We start from the raw sequence: 15432 nt of genomic DNA, 5'->3' as shown, positions 1-15432 counted from the left end.
TTCCCCAGTACCACTGACAGTGACCTCTATACAAATAAGTAGATAGGTCTGGAGAGAGACTATAGTGCCCTCCATTAGCCGACACGGGCTTGATCTCTAGCATCTCAGATGGTCCCTTGAGCTCTATAAAAGGAGAGACTGGCGCCTGAGCACAGAGTTAGGAGTCAGCCCTGAGCACTGCTGGGTGTGGCCCAAAGACCAAAATGAATGAAAACAAACCACACATCACAGGCTTTAGACTGGCTGCCCAAGTAGCCCACTGCTGCCTCCTGAATTCCAGTGAAATCCTAGCTGCACACCTAACATGTGCCGAGTACTTTCCAATATCTAATTTCCTAGAATGATGACAACAGTGTGGGAAGACTGAGTGACCACATGCTATTAGGCAGTCACAGGCACCTGGGATGGGACACGGGAGCAACAGGCACGAGAGCAGGAATGCAGTCACTATGGATCCACTAATGGAGAAGACAGGCCAGAGGCTAGGCCTGGGCCATGGGTAGTCAATTCAATGGCAACTGGGCTGCCTGGTCTCCTCATGATAGAGGAGGCGGCGAGATGGGAGGCCAGGCAAGGGGCTGTCAACACAGGGGCCTGTGCTGGGGAGATTCCTCACCTAAGACAAGTGAACTATTGTCACACACACACCCCCATCGCGGGCAATTGTCCTCTGGAGCAAGACTGGAGCGGGAGGTAGAAACATTTTCCTCTGCAACCTTTTCCCCTCAGACCCTGGGTCACTGCCTGGATCACTCTGAGCCTCAGTTTCTTCTCCTGGGAGCCTGGCACGGAGAGCTGCAGCCTCTCCTTTTCCAGGAGCCCTGGAAAAGGCTGGATGCAGGAAGGACTGCAGTCGAGGTACCGTTCCTGCTGACCATCGGCTTCCCAGCTCAGTTCAGAGCTGCCTGGCCGGTCTCCCCCTCATCTTGGCACTGGCTCTCCGCACCACCCAGAGCCACCAACTACAACTACAAGCCTCTGACTCCCCTTTTCTCGGGCTCCATCAGGGGTACCTGGTGCTAATGAGAACAAGGCAGGAAAGAGCAAGCTCAAGGATAGAGGGGGGAGGGGCTTTGCATGTGACCATTCCTCAGGGTCCTGGACTGTGACTCAAAACATGGGAGCCTCACCCTGGGCTGCTCCAGGCTCTCCTATGCTCTTGGCTTCTGGGAGGCGCTCGGACTGAGGAGGGTTATGGTTTCCTGCCGTATCCCCCATGAATGAGGAGGCGGCCAGGCAAGGGGCATCCTGCCCTTTCCTGCACACTCAGGTAGGTGGCCAGGAGGGAGTGGCTAAGTGAGGGGGCACTAAGAGGGAGTGAGGAAAGAGGAGTCAGGATGACAGGAGCCCAACCAGGCCCAGGATCCAGGGCAGCCTGGATCAAGGTTTCAGGTTCTCTGTGTATCATCCTTGGATTATGTAACTTCCTGCTATGGACTCCTGTGGAAAATGCTTAGAACTCACCTCCTCCCGGCAGTTTTTTTCCCCTGATTGATCCCTGGCCTGTTCCTTTGATTTTCTTGACTATTTTGCACTCACCAATACCATTTTTCCATGATGTCAGGTGGTCCGGGGAGAAAGGTGGGGGCCTGGCTCTGCTTCTTTCTGCAGTTCTAATCTCTGCTGGAGATAACACTGACTTTTGGGACTACCCTTCTTAGACAGGCCTAACAGGGCACTTTGAGATACATTCTGTGGAGTTATTTTAAACCCGGTTTGCCTGTAAAATAAACCTGAGGCAAAGCCTCAACATTCATTTCTCCACTCTCGGGATCTGTGCTGAGCCCGTGGAGATACACAGAGGAGAAAGTTCCAGACCCTGGCCCTGCCTGAAACCTGCTTCCAGTTCAATAAGCTGGGTCAGAAATGTGCTGAACGGGGGCCAGAGAGATAGTACAGTGGGTATGGCACTGACCTTGCACACGGCCAACCTGGGATTGATCCCTGGCATCCCATAGGGTTCTCTGAGCACTGCCAAGAGCACAGAGCCAGGAGTAAACTTTGAGCACTTCTGAGTGTGGCACTAATCACCTCCCCACCCTAAAAAAAAAAGATCCAAAATGCCCAAAAACAAAAACCAAAAATGTACTGCACATCATCAGGGCTTAGATGGTCAGAGTCACCTAGAATCAGGGCTGGATGCTAAAAAAAACTCATTTTCTGAGATTATGCACCCAAGGAGAATACTGTCAAGTTACACGCCACTGTTCCCCTGGCCCTTTCTTCCAGGAAGCCTTCATGGACCCCAGATGGGGCAGGTTCCTTTCTCACGTTCCTTGACAGGTACAAGGGGCAGTATGGGAAACTGTGCAGAGAGGCCATGCCCAACCTCCTCTAGAAGTTCAGCACACAAGGTAAGAAGGGAATGCGGCAGGGGCAAAAGCCTGGAGCAGAGAAAGGGCAGGGGTGCGGGGAGGGGAGGTCCCCGGGTGGGGCTGGGGACCAGGCAGCACAGAACGCTCAGCACCAGGGAGTGGTTTCCGTGCACTGGGCTTAGACATGCTCACTTACACCCATAGAACAGGGGCGGTCATCCTAGTAGGCTTTAGAACTGGGTGTGCATCAGGAAAACTGCGGGTACCACATGTTTTGCTCTGCAAACAAGACAAAAGACCACCTCCCATATGATTCCATTCATAGGACGGTCAGAGAGACAACACCTGTTGGCCATGACAGAAACTGGAACAGCAGTTACCCGAGGGCAGGTATGGACTCCAAAGAAGGAAGAAGGAACTTTCAGGGGTGATGGAAATGTTTCACTTCTCAATTCCAGCTTGGGTACATTAACATCCTACTTTAACATCAAAAGTCACCGAACAGGGGCCAGAGAGGAAGGGCAGGGATTACATGCTTACTTTGCATGAGGCCAATCTGGGTTTGAGCCCTGGTACCACATGTGGTTTCCTGATTCCCAGCAGGAGTGATCCTTGAGCACAGTGCCAGAAGTAAGCCTTGAGCACCTCTGGATGTGGCCCCCAAACAAAGATAGAATTTAAAAACACACACACACACACACACATTTAACAGAACACTTCTGGATTGCACATTTCCCGTTTAAGAAGTAGCTTCCACGTTGTGTGAGCCTGTCCAGTGATCACAATGATTCAGAGTGTGAGTGGAGGACAGGTAAGGACAGGGTGCAGAGGAGCCAAGGATGCTTTCATGACCAAGAACTCTCCCATCTAGAAGCCATCTAGGAGCTCCATGACGAGAAGCTGCCAAAGGCCATGGGGAGCAACAGGCTCGTTCAGTATAGGGCTTTGGCAATGATGGGAGTTCACACGGTCAGTCCAGGCATGGAGTCAGGGACATCACACACAAGGTGGACAAATGACCTCCACCACCACTCCCAGGTTTTGTGTTTGGTGAACTCCAGCTCACCGGCCTGCTCTGCCCAGATCCAGTGGGAACTTTGAGATCCCTCTTGTTTGCAGGGGGTTGAGGGGTGAGTGGGTTTGGTCACATGCAGTGGAGCTCAGGGATGCCTCCTGCTCTGTGCTTAGAGATCACACCTGGCAGGCTCAAGGGGACCATATGAACTACTGGGGATCGAACCTGGGATGGCTGTGTCCAATACAAGTGCCCTACTCTCTGTACTATTGCTCCAGCCCTTGGGGTCCCTCTTGAAGGCATCCTAGAGGTATTGGAAGTAAGCTGGTTCAGGAAGCAGGATGCAGTGAAGTCTGTGGTAGATGGAGTCACTCACTCCTGATCTCCATCCCCTGCCCCTCTGCCACACAGCAAGCACCAGGATGATACGTGATCATCTTCCTCTGATACAGACTGGCATTAAGGCAGGAGGTGCCCTTAGATGGTCAGAGTCACCTAGAATCAGGGCTGGATGCTAAAAAAAACTCATTTTCTGAGATTATGCACCCAAGGAGAATACTGTCAAGTTACACGCCACTGTTCCCCTGGCCCTTTCTTCCAGGAAGCCTTCATGGACCCCAGATGGGGCAGGTTCCTTTCTCACGTTCTCAGAGCTCTCTGCTCAGTACCAGAGCACAGCAACTGCTTAGGTCTGAATTCCAATTCCGTCAGTGACTTGCTGTGTGTTCTTGGTTAAGTTCCTTAAGTTCTGGAGTGTTTCCTTACCTGTCAGAAGAAGAGAAGGCAAACCTTCTGCACAAGGCTGTCAGGAAGGCGGGGGGTGTGAAATAATGTAGTAAGCACCCAGTAAAAGGTTCTGCTTATTATTGTGGCAGCTGGCATCAGGACAGGCACCGTTGCCAGGTTACGCCTCTGGCATCCCTACAGATGTAACCCCCTTGTGGGCAGGGCCCTGGGGACAGCGCTGATTTCCTGGCTCGCTGAAGACTCCAGCATGAATGAATTCCATCCACTAAGGCCTCTCCTGGGAGTTTTCTTTTTCCACCCACGGTGCCTCTCAATCACAGCAATCTTTCCAAACCGGAGGCTGCATCCATCCCCAGTCACTTCTGCTCCTCCCCACTACCTCAAGGCCATGCACAGAATTTGGCTTTACAAAATTGGTTTTACAGGGCTTACACAAAATTTGCTTTAAAAATGTTTTCTTCATAACCTGTAGTCTTAATATCTTATCAGGTTTCTACCCTACCCTGCCCTGCCCATGCTAGGTACACAAAAAAATTCTATTTAAAAAACCTCCTGGGTCCAGAGAGAGATAGTACAGTGAGTAGGGTGCTTGCCTTGCACACGGTAGACCTGGATTGATTCCCAGCACCCCATATGGTCCCCTGAGCCTCTCCAGGAGCGCAGAACAACACAGGGGTGTGGGCCCCAAGCAAACAAAACCTAAAACCAAATAAATACCTTCTCTCCAACCTCCCCCCCAAGAAAGGGCCTGAATGATAGTACAGGGGGAGGGCATTTGCCCTGTCTGCGGCACAGGTTCAATCCCTGGCACCCCATATGGTCCCCCAAGCACTACCTTGGGTAATTCCTGAGTGCAGAGCCAGAGGTAAGCCCTGAGCATCATCTAGTATGGCCCCCCACAAAACTAACCCTTCCAAAGAAACTGTAAGAAAACAAAACAAATGAACCAACCCCCAAACTAAAAAAATTAAGTGAGTAGAATGCCATAGGACCCAGCATTTGATATTTAGGTAGCATTGTAGCATTGTAGCACTGTCCTCCTGTTGTTCATCGATTTGCTCGAGTGGGCACCAGTAATGTCTCCATTGTGAAACTTGTTGTTACTGTTTTTGGCATATCAAATACTCCATGGGGAGCTTGCCAGGCTCTGCTGTGCGGGTGGGATACTCTTGATAGCTTCCCAGGCTCTCAGAGAAGGATGGAGGAATCAAACCCAGGTCGGTCGCCTGCAAGGCAAACGCTCTACCCACTGTGCTATCACTCCAGCCCAATATTTAAGTACAGACCTAAAAAAACTGCCACTGGTACTCAAAGAGATACTTGCATATCTGTGCTCACAGAGGCATCATTTACAACAGCCAGAGGTGGGAACAGGGCATGTGTCCATCAACGGATGAATGAATAAACAAAACATGGTATATACAAACAATGGAATACTATTTGGTCTCCAAAAGGAAGAACAGGGGCTGGAGTGATAGTACAGTGGATAGGATGTTTGCCTTGCAGGCAGCTGACCAGGGTTCGACCCCTGGCATCCCATATGGTACCCTGAGCACTTCCAGGAGTGATTCCTAAGTGCAGAGCCAGGAGTAACTCCTGAGCACTGCTGGATGTGGCTTCTTAACAGAAAGGAAAAAAAAAAGAAAAGAAAGAACAATATGACATACATAACACAAGTGATGTGAAGTTAATGGAGAGCCTTACGAACACTGACACAGCAAATCTTCACATGGAAGAATATGTATTGCATGATTCCACTTATGTGAGGAATCGAGAGTAGGTGCAGTCACAGAGAGAGCAAGTAGAAGAGAGATTCTGACAGGCTGACGGGGAGCAGAATATGAGGAACGACTGTTTAATGGATCCAGAACTAGTTTTGCAAGATGAAGAAAAGAGTGCTAGGGATACATGGTGGTGATGACTGACAACAAAGTGAATGCATTTAAGGCCACAGAACGTTGTGCCTCAAGATGCTTAAAATAAAACCAGAGAGATAGTACAGCAGCTAAGGCACTTGCCTTGCATGTGGCCGATCTGAGTTCAACCCCCAGTACTACATATGGTCTCCTGGGCTTGCCAGGAGTGATTTCTGAGCACAGAACCAGGAGTAAACCCTGAGCACCACCAGGTGTGGCCCACAACTAAACAAAAAAAGAGTTAAAATTGCGTATTTGATGGATTTTTACATTATTTAAAAAAATTACCCCCCCCTTGCTCCATCTTGGGGCTGGAAAGATAGTCCAGAGGGGAGGAGTTCGCCCTGCATGTGTCCAAGCCTGCTTCAATCCTTGGCATCCCATATGGATCCCTGAGTGCACAGCCAGGAGTAAGCCCTGAGTACTGCTGCGTGTAGGCCCCAAACAAAAACCAAACAAACCAAAAAAAGCACTCTGAAACCAGACCAATAAAATACTGGAGTGGCTCCATCTGCCTGAATTCATATCCCTGTTATGTCCTCAGTGCTCTGGGCTTGACCTCCTGGGTCCTGATGTCCTTCTCCAGTCTCTCCTTGGCTCCAGCCCTCACATCTCCTTTTCTTTTTCTACATCAGGGTCTGCAGCCATGTTATTTGCACCCATAAAAGCAAGCTGCAGGGGCTGGATCGATAGCACAGTGGACAGCACACCCCTTGCACGCGGCCAACCAGGGTTCAATTCCCAGCAACCCATATGGTCCCCCGAGCACCACCAGGAGTAATTCCTGAGTGCATGAGTCAGGAGTAATCCCTGTGCATCACCAGGTGTGACCCAGAAAGAAAAAAAACAAGAAGAAGAAGTAAGCTGCATCTGCCCACAGTTGACACTTGCTTTCTTCTTCTTAAAATATTTCTTTTATTTGTTTGGGGGCAACACTTGATGGTGCTTGGGGGTAATTCCTGGCTTTGTGCTTGTGGGGGTTTGTCATTGCTGGAGGTATTCTGGGGACCATACAGTGCCAGGGATGGAGCCAGGCTTCCTGCCTGACATGCAGGTACTGTCTCTGTGCCCAAGGTTGACACTTTATTTCCTTTGTCCTCATCCTCAACCCTTCTTGTCCCTATCCTAGGCTTTTTGAGTTTGCTTGTACCTTGGGAATATGAGATGGAGAGGCAAGCATGTGACGAGGCTCACTACTAAACACATTTGCTCGAGGTAAAGGTAAAGGCCCTCCCGTTGATCGTCGATTTGCTCGAGCGGGCCCAGTAACGTCTCCATTGGAGACTTTGTTGTTACTGTGTCTGGCATATCGAATACTCTCGGTAGCTTGCCGGGCTCTCCGAGAGGGGTGGAGGAATCGAACTCGGGTCGGCCATGTTGGCCGCTTGTAAGGTGAACGCCCTACCCGCTGAGCTATAAACACATTTACTAATAAGGAAATGGTTCAATAAAACCTGGTCAAGTCATGGAGGATAGGGCGATAGTACATGAACATGGAAGTCATGGTAAAATATTCAGTGGAAAGTGCAGGGTAATTAGGTAATTAGACCCTAATTTTAACTCATAAAGAGTACTGAACTATGGCTGGAAAAGAACAGGGCTTACAACCTTCAGGTTCAGCTTACATTTGTTCTAGAGTAAGGCTTCATTCTTTTTATAGGTTAATTAATTTATTATTATTTTTTGGGGCGGAGTCACACCCAGCTATGCACAGGAGTTAATCCTGGCTCTGTACTCAGGAATTACTTCTGGAGGTGATCAGGGGACCATATGGGATGCTGGGAATCGAACTCTGGTCGGCCATGTGCATGGCAAATGCTCTACCCACTATACTATCACTCCAGCCTCTAATTTTTTTAAAGGCTGGCCAACATTCTTAAGCAGATGTTAAAAAACATAATCTTTGGGGATGATTCCAGTCAACCACATGTTGCCCATTGCTGAGGTCCACAAATCCATCCCTCGTTGCTCTCTGGGAGTTGGGGATACATATTGAAGTTGGGTGTAACTCACCCACGGCTGCAACCCGCAACTTAACTAGCAAAAGGAAGGCTAGTTTATCTTACCATCACAGCAGCCAAGATACTGGGTCAAGAATAGGTGATGACTACATTGAGAATTCTCAACAACATGCCCTCTCCCTTAAAAATCTGCAGGGGCTGGAGAGATAGTTCAGGAGTTCAGGTGTTTGTCTTGCATACGGTAAACTCTGGTTTGATTGCTGGCACCACAGATGGTTCCCTGAGCCCTGAGGGACACTCCTGAACACAGAGTCAGAAGTAATTCTTGAATACTACTGAGCACAGCACCCCCCAAAACAAAATAAAGCAAAACAACAACAACGAAAAAAATCTACAAATGGTGGCGCCAGGGGCAACCTTCATACGCTAACATGCTGTATCACATACTCAGGTATGGGAACCTGAGTCAAGATCCCAGGGACCAGGAAGGAGCATGGTTTCATTTTCCCTATTGCAACTTTCTTCCTCTAACAGTCTGGGGGTTTCTGAGGTTTGTCAGACATGGTGGCTGAGGTTCTCATCCCGTTCTCATCCCACATCTAACCAGATGCGACCAAGATGGAGAGGATGAGGTTGAATAGGGCAAAGCTGTATTTTCCCATAATGCTACCTAAAAGACTGGAAGGAAACGCTTTTGGGGGTTGGCACTGTGTCAAAACTGGAAGGGTGTTCCTCACTCTTGTGCTGACCAGAGCTTCCCAATTGTAGAGATGATGAGACATGTTGAATTAGGGGAAATTTTGGCAAGTCTGTGATTCAAAGAAGACTGAGACCATATGACAACTTGCCCCTCACCCCCAGATCCAGCCGAATATCCAGTGCTATCTGTGGATGACCACTTCCATCTCCCACCATCCACCAAAATAACTGCAGGAAACCACACTCCTGTGGTATGGTGGTCCTCACTCTCTTCCTGGGAGATAGAATATGTGGACCTGCATATATCACAGGTCACAGAACCTAGTGCGTCAGTGGTACTGGAAACCCAAATCCTACTTCCCAGAGCTGCAGAAACAGAGTCTGCCAGGTCTGTTCTGAGTTTGCCAGGTTCTCAATCATAAGTATGTTTAGGGCTGAATACAGAAATTAATAATGGCTAGACTAACCCACACTGGCCAGAAGACTATTTGTTCATATATATTTCCAGGTAAGTGGGTAAACTTTTTGATGAAGAGTGCCAGGCGTTTTGGAAAGCTCCCCTATCCTCTGTGTTCAACTTATTGCAGACAAACGCTTTCAATGATGAAGCCATCTTCTGGCGACTTTCCATTCCCCCTAGTAGATCCTATTTAAACAATTAAGTGCCTATAAGATTTTATATTTCTCTAAATAATGTCTCCCTCCTACTTCCCTGTCTTTTTGGAAATATTTCAATATCCGGAAATGATGATTTTTACCTTTGTCATGCACGCAAGGGCCTTTGTGCTTTTGTGCTAGATATGAGCTTTTCTGAAATCTCTTTGAGGGAAATGGCCGGGAAGGAAAGGGTTGCACAAGGGGAATTTGAAATGACGCCAGAAGACTATGCATTAACACTGGAAGCGGGGAAGGGAAGACCATAAATATTCTCTTTTTAATTGTTTTGCAGTCATTTCAGGTATGTTTTACTATTTAGGCTTAGTCAACAGCAGTGTTTATAGTATCAAGCCATAGTGAATAAAATATGCAGATTTGACACAAATATTCACATCTAAATGACAACACAGACATTCCAATATCTGAGCTTTATCATTCTGATCACACTACAGTTTACTATGCCACAGTATCTTTATTTATGCATTCTTATTAGTCCAAGATATGCTGTTTTGTACACAAATGGTGGCTTTCCACATTTATTTAACTCTGTAGAGCGCCACTGCTTAATGAATGTCATCCCGGGTTTACTAGGCAAAGAGAGTGCAAGACTAGTTAGTACCCAGGTTCTCCTTGACACAACACAGTGAGTCAAACTTTGTCCTCAAGTTTGCACCCCATGATCTGGCTGATTCTCTCTCATCATTCTTACTACCCTTCTTCTTTTTCTTTTAAAGCAGCAAGCTATTCCCTGAAAACAACAAGCTGACCCCAGGGCCTTTGCACTTGTGGTAGGAATTCTGGGAAGGAATGCATGCTATTCTCAGGTCTTCTTCAACAGTTACTCCTTATTCAAATATCACTTTCTCAAAGACAATTCCATTTAAAAGCATACTTCCCATGAGATTCACCCTCACTTTTGCTTCTCACCCCTTTAAATACTGTGTCTGATCATGTTGTCTTTTCTGTCTTTCCTGGTACACTCCGGGCAAGCAGTTATTTATTATTTTTTCAGCAACATCTCCCCAAAGCCTAGAAGAACCCAGCTTTGCGCAAACGTTGCTTATACATCTTTGGAGAGTGAATGAATGAATGAATGAATGAGCAAACTAGCTTTTGAGAGCCAGGATCCTACAAGAAGATTCATTATAATTTACCACCTGAGACCACTCAGAAGCCTACTCCCTCTCCTGCTGGACTCTGTGAACGGCATCCTTAGACATACACAGGCACAATCCCTTGGGATCACTTCTCATTCCTCCCTTCCTCTGACACTCACATCCCATCAGCAGCCAATTTTGGTGACATGGTAGCCTCCCACCTCAGACCTCCTTTCCTCTTCACTCTTACAGCCACCCCCGGCCCAGACCAGATCCCCCTTATCTCTCATCAAGACCATTGCCATCATCTCCTACCCAGGCTCCCTGCCAGCCAGCTCCAATCTGTTCTCCCTGGGCTGCCAGAACAAGTTTCCTCATGGCCAGGTTTGATCATATCTTTCCCTGCTCCTGTTCAAAAACTTAGCTTCACCCTCAATTCAGCCCCAGCAACTGTCTCCATCCTGTTCTGCAGCTTCGTTTCCACCACTCTTCTTTTCTTTTTTGTTTAGTTAGAAAAAGTCACTTTTCAGTTTCTATCCAGCCCTAAAAGTCCTGATATCAGTTGGTTGTTCCCACTCCTTGGGATGTTTCCCCTCTTTTCTTCTATCAAGTAATTCATATCAACTGGGGGTTCTGAGACTACCTAAATCCTCCAAGAAGCCATTTCTAATCTTCCAGCAGAATAAGATGCCCTCTTCTTCTCAATTCTGTTCAAGTCGTTATCTGTCTCTCTGTGAAGGCAGATCTTGAGGGAAGAACAAAGCAGTTTGGCATGAAGAAGAATTCGTCATCTGGAGTCAGATGATCCCAGCTGGAAGCAAACTGTGGTCCTAAGATTTTGTCCATACACATCCTTAGTTAAATTTAACTCTAAGTGTTAGCTTCCCTACCTACGGAATAAGAATCATAATGCCTATTGATGTCACAGGTATGCTCCAGGGGCCAAGTACAAAGGATAGGGCGTAAGAAATGCTTTGATACCATATAACTTATTAAACACCATCATGCTTAGGAGCAAAAGAGCTTGATAAAGGACCATTTCTCCCAGGGAGGTTTCCAGGAACAGGTCAGCAAAAAGAGGGAGAAATTGTTTTTGAAGTAGCAGGACCTTGAGGGTCTAAAAACCCCACATCAGTGGGCACTTTGAACAAAGAAGCAAATGGGAGGAATAGTCATAAAGCTAGGGCTTTAACTGTATCAACAGCAACCAATTCCCAAGCATTTCTTCCGCCTCAGGCACAGTGCAAGTACCCTCACATAAATGATCTCATCTTATTCCCACACATTCATAGAAGGGGAAAGCAGGCCTTTTGCAGTTACATAAATAAGTGCTCCCTCCCCGCCCCCAACCTGTTCAGAAGTGAGAAACATCCTGACAATCTCCAGCCCGAAGCTCTTATTTTCTGGCTAGAGAAACAAAGACCCAAGGAGGTTGTTGAGCATTTACCGAAGCTGTGGAAACCACGAGAAGGGTCCCGGGTCTCAGGGAGGACAGCACCCCACACACTGCAAAGACTCAGGGACCACCACTTACTGTGAAGTCTGTGCAAAGGGCAGGCCTGGAGCTGTGTCATTTATAGGGGCCACCCTGAGATAATGCCACGTAGCCACGCTTGCTCTCTCCCATCTAGCTTACTCACCCATTTCAAAGAGCTAAGGGCCTCTGGTCCCCTAGAGAGCAAAGGACCCCAGATCCCACTCTTCTCCAAGGCAAATCTGACCTTACTCGCTCCCCAGGCAGCTAGCTCTCCTTCAACCCACCCTTCAGGGAACCCTCTCTGACCCAGGCAGGCATCCTGCTTGGCTCTGGGGTCATCTAGCTGTCCTTGAGGGAGCTGTGTGCTAAGCCTCCATTTGAGCCCTGTGGGGGCTGTATGTAACTCAAGCTCCCTGACAGCTTTGTCAGCAAGGGCCAGAGGTCACTCTCCACCAACATCAAGGAGAAAGGGGGAGGCGGGAGGCTGGAAGCCAAGGACTGGGGCACTCGCACACTGATGAGGAAAGAAGTCAAGCTGGGAGAGAAGGCCTAGGCCTGGAGGAGACAGAAAATCACCTGGGAGGGTTTAAGGTTGGGTCACAGTGGGGAAAAGCGGTCCACGAGGAGTCTCTGAAGGCCAAACCAACTGGTCTGAAGATGCAGGCAGAGAAGTCTTGGAGCACCCTGGAATCTGGTCTTCGTTCTGGGGATGCTTCCCGTCTCCCAAACTAAATCTCAGACCTGGAGTGCTTGCATAAGAGAGCCCTCTTTTCAGGCTAAAGAGCAAATTAAAGACCCACTTATTTATTTATTTTACCCCTTCCCCTCCCTAAACAATAGGTACCCTAGCAATTGAAAGGCACTTGCAGCTCCAGTGCAGGCAAGGCTGGGATGGTGGGCTTTCCTGAATTCTAGGGTGAAATTCTGGATTCTGGGGTTTGGGGGATGGAGGAAGTGGGGGGGTGCTCAGGGATCCAACGATGCCAGGCGAGCGGTGGACGTTAAGTATGAAAGCTAGGCACTCGAGCTTCAAACGCAGGGTCTGTCCACTAACTTTGCAGTGACCTTGGCGACCGCCTCACCCAGGCCTCAGTTTCTCTGTCTGTGAAATGAGGGGACCGCATGAGTTCCCACGGTTCCTCTGGTACTGCTCCCCTAAGCTTACCCTTAGGATTCTGACCCAGGCCATGTCTAGATTTTGCTTTGAGCCAAGGCCTCTGCAATGGAAACGAGGCTGCCTGGGCATGAAACACCCCCCCCCCCCAACTCCCCGGGGGGCTTGGATTTTGAGGGTGGATGTGAAGCGGGTGCTTTTAGGCTTACACCGCCGGGGATGGCTGGGAGCCACATTTTACAGGCCGAACAGGGCGACCTCCCTTCGGAGCCTCGGCGCCGGGAGCCGCTACGCAGCTGACAAGCCGCGCAGCTCCGACCCGGGACCCCCAACCCGGATTCCGCTCCCCCACCGGGCCAGCTCGAGGGATGAGTGGATGGGTGGGTGGGGGAACTCGCACCCCGCGATCCCGCTCCCGGAGCCCCTTTCCCCGCGTCCCGGGGCGCCCGGTAGCCCCGTGGGGGCGTGGCGGGGGCGGGCGCTGGCTTCCCGGCCCCGAGGGCTGGAGCGGGGTGTCCGCTGCTACCCGGGGAGGGGGATGCACCGCGCGCCCCGCCGGCCTTCGGGCTCCCGGCAAGCAAAAGCGCCCACGGCAGGCGCCGCACTTACCGGCCAGAGCGGGCTCCCGGCGCCTGGGAGCGGGCGGGCAGGCCGGCGGGAGGAGGGGGCGCGTGTCTCCGTGTGCGTGCGCCCCGTGTATGCGTGCGCCCCGTGTGTGCGTGGGTGTATGGGTGTGTGCGTGTGTGTGCGCGAGCGTGTGTGTATGTGCGTGTGTGTGTGCGCGCGCGGGGGCCGCGCCGAGCTCCGTGCGTCTGCGTGTGCGGGGGCGTCCGTCCGTCCGTTCGTCGGTCCGTCGGTGCGTCTGCCCCGGCGCTCTGGCCCGCGCTCCGTGCGCACTCCCCGGCCCGAGTTCCCCGCGGCCGCCGGGGCTGGGGCGGGCGCAGTCGCCGCCGCCGCCGCCGCCGCCGCCGCCGGGGCTCTGGGGCACCCTCAGCCCCGACTCCGCCCCGCTCCCCGGGAGCTGCGCAGGGCCCGCGGGGCTGGTGCGCGCGGGGGGCGGGGAGCGCCCGCGCCGCCGGACCTTCCCCTCCTCACCCTGAGCTCCGGCGTCTTCTCCCCTCGGAGTCCCCGCCGGCGCCGCGCCCGCGCCGAGCTTCCCTGGCCCGGGAGGGCGGGGGAGAGGGAGCCCCGCTTCCATTTCATTCATGATTTTCTGCGCCCGGAGCCCCGGGCCGTTGCTCACCGACCGCCGACCGCCAGAGGCACCCCGGCGGGGCCGCGCGCCCCGGATGCCCCCCCGCACCCCCCAGTGCAGAACTGACTTGGGGGGGGGTCGAGGCCAGCGAGACAAAGGGGTCAGAACGGGGAGAAGAGGGAAGGAGGGGGTTAGAAGGGCGAAAGCGAGAGTTACACGGAGGGGGTGCTGTGGCGCTGTCCGCGTCATGCCCGCGTCATGCCCACACCTGCATACGCGGAGTGGCATGCCGGGGCGCACAGAGCGCTGGGGGCGGGGGGCTCAGGACCCTCTCGGGGCATCGGGAGCACCGGCTCCCCATCCTGCTACCCCCAGCGCAGATCTGGGGAGTAAGTTCTCCTTCCTTCCCGGCCTCCTTCCCGGGGGCGCGCGTGATCTCGGCGTTCTTGTGGGCACCCGGGGGGGGGGGGGGTCTCCGCCGCCCACGCGCGACGCAGTCCCGCAGTCGGGCAGGCTGACGTGGCGCGGCCGGGGGTTCCCCACCTTCCATCCGGATACAGGGCTTTTGGGGGGTGTTGGTCTGCAACAGGCAGGGGATCCTAAATTCCGTTTTTGGTTTTTGAGCCACACCCGGCTGTGCTCACGGTGCCAAGGATCGACCCCGGTGAGGGTGGGTGCAAGGCAAACGCCTTACCCAGTGTATTAACGCTCCGATCCCCCCTCCCCCATTTTATTTTCTAATTTTTTTTGGGGGGGGGCAAGCACACCTCTTCCCTTACCACTTTGGTTCCAGCCACCGCCCTCTTTCTCCTGGATTTCTGCATTAGCCGCCTTACGGGGGTCTCCGGGCTTCCATCCTTGGCCCCCTGCAGTTGATTCCGCCACACAGCAGCGAGAGGGATCCTTTTAAAACGTCAGATCCCGTTTTTTTCCTCTCAGGGAAATCCGATTGTGGCGCTCCATTTCATCTAATGGAGAGCTAAGGGCCCTGCAGAATCTGCAGGGCTCGCCTTGACCCCCTCCCCGACCACAGGGTTCCCTGCGCTCCTAGCAAAGGTCCAACCACACATCCGGCTGCGGCAGGACCCACAGGCCTTTCTGATGAACATCACCCACTTGGCAGCCTCCTCGAGTTCCCAAGACCTTCAACATTGCTCTTTTCTCCGCTTGAAATAAGGAAGTTACCTCTGGTGCTTCTTTACCTCTTAGATGTGCCTCAAAGAGGCTGCTTGGGGCTGG

The 15432-nt window shown here is 51.5% G+C and overlaps 1 protein-coding gene across 1 annotated transcript in view; it reads right to left on the bottom strand.

The window, feature by feature from the left end:
- Positions 1-14354, bottom strand: part of PTPN5 (protein tyrosine phosphatase non-receptor type 5) — a 64484-nt gene extending 50130 nt beyond the window's left edge. The window contains exon 1 of the mRNA XM_056130911.1: positions 14094-14354. The gene's annotated coding sequence lies outside the window, so the exon portion shown is untranslated. The remainder of the gene's footprint in view (positions 1-14093) is intronic.
- Positions 14355-15432: the final 1078 nt, after the last annotated feature.

Source organism: Sorex fumeus, unplaced genomic scaffold (assembly GCF_029834395.1).
Source record: "Sorex fumeus unplaced genomic scaffold, SorFum_2.1 ptg000007l, whole genome shotgun sequence".
In the NCBI taxonomy this organism is placed as follows: Eukaryota; Metazoa; Chordata; class Mammalia; order Eulipotyphla; family Soricidae; genus Sorex; species Sorex fumeus.
Note: the sequence above shows the minus strand (reverse complement) of the source record. Positions and strands in the feature narration are given on the sequence as shown.